Consider the following 3,069-nt stretch of genomic DNA (forward strand, 5'->3'; position numbering starts at 1 on the left):
GAAGTCAAAACCACACAAAAAGAGGAAGATTGAAACACTTTCCCTTGCAGCCTTACTGCTGGCGAACTAAAGGCACAGCACATGTTCCGATCAGCCGCTCTGAGACCTGGCAAACTTGTACCAGCATTGGGCTGCTTAGAACATTGCTTTTTGCTGCCACTTTAGTCACAGGATCACAGCAGTGCTGCAAAATATGCAGACTTGGCCAGCTCAGCCAGACGCTTATTAAACAGAAGGCAAAAGGAGAGGGAGAGGGAAGAAGAGAAATAGGAGGGAAGGAAAATGACACACAAAGGTTGGAGCAGTGGTGACAGCAGGAACCAAAGTCTTACATTCCAGGTGGTGTTTGGGATTTGGCCGGAGCCAGTGAAGCTGGCCATGTCATCTGGGTCCCTCTCTCTCAGGCCTGGTCTGGACAGGATATTTCTCAGCATCAGGGTCAAGATCATGAAGGCCCAACAGTGTTATGGTGGAACCTGAGGTCCCTAGGAGATGGTGGATGTGGCAGCCATGCAGTGAAACTCACTTCTTCCTGTCTACCCATCTCCCAGCTAGTCAGAGCACTTCATTCTCCCCAAAGGTCTTTTTTTCTAACGGACCCGAAAGGGAGCGATGGGTGGAATAGTCCTTCCCCTTATTATTTTGTCCACCAATTAGACCTCATTTCCGACACACCAGTTTTGGTCCCTTGATTTCCAGCCTCACAGTTCTCTTGTTGACTAGGCATGATCTTAACACTGTTCTTGAGTTACTAGTTGGCCTCTCTGTTTGGGCTCACTCAGTCTGTCTCCCTTTCCTCAACATTCCCTGTTATGAGTTATTGGAACATTTGCTCAAGTTTGTATGCACTTACTCAAAGTTAAGCTTACAATTGGGATTGGTGTACGAGGCCCAAATTATTACACCAGGCTCCACTAGCCTGGCTGGATCATAACATGGTGGCTTGTCTTGCTCTCTCCTCCCCTTGAGCCATTTCTTTAGCCCTTCTCTTCTCTATGATTTTGATTCCCCCTTCATCTTCTCCTCTGCCCCCATTCTTTCCTATTCTCTTCCTCTGCATCTCCTCCAACCCTTTTCCCTGGGGCCGGTGGGCTCTTCCTCTGAGTTTCCCCAGCTCGCCTTCCCACTAGGACTCCCTGTTTTCTCTCTCTTCCCCCCTCCCGCCTCTTTCTTTCCTTCTGTCCCTTTTTGGCTCTTTCTCCCCCAACCCACTTGCTCCCCATTCCCCAGGGGTGTCTTTCCCTAGTACCTGCCTCTGCTCCCTGCCTCCTCTCCCTGCTTTTTCCTACCCATATAGGTACACACCCATGTACTTTCTCTCTCTGTATCCACACACTCACACAGGATAACTGAGGAAGAGTTTAATTTAGAATGAATCAAAACTCTTGACTCTCTTAAGGAAAAGCTGCCAAACTCTAGGATGGTCCCTGGCTCTGGCTTTCTGATCATCTCAATGTTCCTTTGTAACAAGAGTAGCTTGTGTCCCTCAACCCCAGGCAGTATTGTCAGGGGCATCTGCTCTTCCAGTGTGCCGCTGAGGAGCAATTTAGTGGCCATGAGAGATGCAAAGGCTGTCTAGACTTCTTCAGTGGATGCATATTTTCATTGGGCATTCTAGGTAGTCAGTCAAAGGGGTGGGAAGCAGTATGGCTGCTGCTAACTCTCTTTGATATGTGTGTGAGGAAAGTTCCTCTCTCTTTACAGTCTCTCTAACAAGCATTACCAAGCGTTCATCATTCAAAGTGCTTTAGCAAGGTGGGTGAGGAGTATAATCTCCCTTTTACAGATGGGGAAACTGAGGCTCAGAGAGGGGGAAGTCAATGTTCTCAAAAGCAGCTTGCGTTTTTGATTTGTGGGTGCCTTCATTTCTTGTGCCCAACTGGGGACACCTGGGGGCTGATTTTCAGTGGGGCTGCGGAGCCAGTATTCCCATTGCCTTCAACTAAATTTGGGGCTAGAGCTGGTGTGGAGGTTAAAGGCCTCCGCATGGAGCGCCCTGGCCTTCTGCAGTGCTCTGGGGATGTGCAGGGCTTGAGGGTGGGCCTTGTGGCTTTGTTCCCTCTTCGCCCCCTACCAGGATGATGTGGAGGTATCTCAGCTAGGGTCTCCTCATGGAGATTTCTTCCCCCAGAGCCTTCTACCATGGGTTTGACCATGGGGGTGGGATGACTTAGCCACAGAATCCCAAGAAACTGCATCCTGAAAACAATTCAGGTCAGATCAAAACCTTCATTGGACAAAGGATCATGGTGCAGTAGAAGTGAATGGAGAGAATAAGCAACGGCGCTGTGGAACTTTCTGTACTCTACTACTTTCTGGAAGCCAAATTCTGCAACATAGGAAATTCACAGGGCCCAAATTCTTCTCTTACAGAGCTGTATCTTTAAATGACTGCCCTTGCCTGATTTCTAGCCCCATAATAGCCCATGCTTATTAAAGTCTTAGGGGACAACGTGAATGCCTATTGAGCACATTGGCAGAAGTGGAGATGGAGAGTGTATATTTTAATACATGATTGAGTTCAAGCTTCTCTGGTTGCTCACACTTCTGGGAATGATTTCAGCAACTGTTCTGATCCTCAGAGAAGTTGTCCCAAGGAAGGCCCCGATCTTACAAGCTGATCATTGCGAGTGGCTCACTGCACCTAGGATGAAGCTCACCGAAGACTCTGCAGGCGTCCACCTACAGGGGGCTGCTAGCAGGGCTTGAGCCTGAGAGTGTTTGAAAGGGGGTCCCCTCTCTACCTACGATTCATTTACAATGCAGCTGATGTAACAGTGACAAGATAGTGGTGTGAGTAAAACTATTTGAAGGTGTAAAATCGCCATGCAACGGGGTCAGTCAGTAAAGACCCAGTGCTGTCGCTAATTACAAAGGATTAACCATCTCCCTTGCGTGCACGGATGACTATAGAGTAGCACATGAAAGGGAGATGGAGGGACTCGAGTGCCCGTTGCTGGGCGACAGGGAGAAGCGGGACCCAGGCCCCGCCCCCGGGGCGCTCACTCCCCACCGTCCCACCCCCCGGCACCGCACATGCGCAGTAGCCTTCTCTTCCAACCTGCCCCA

The sequence above is a fragment of the Gopherus flavomarginatus genome, chromosome 9 (genome assembly GCF_025201925.1).
Source record: "Gopherus flavomarginatus isolate rGopFla2 chromosome 9, rGopFla2.mat.asm, whole genome shotgun sequence".
NCBI lineage: Eukaryota > Metazoa > Chordata > Testudines > Testudinidae > Gopherus > Gopherus flavomarginatus.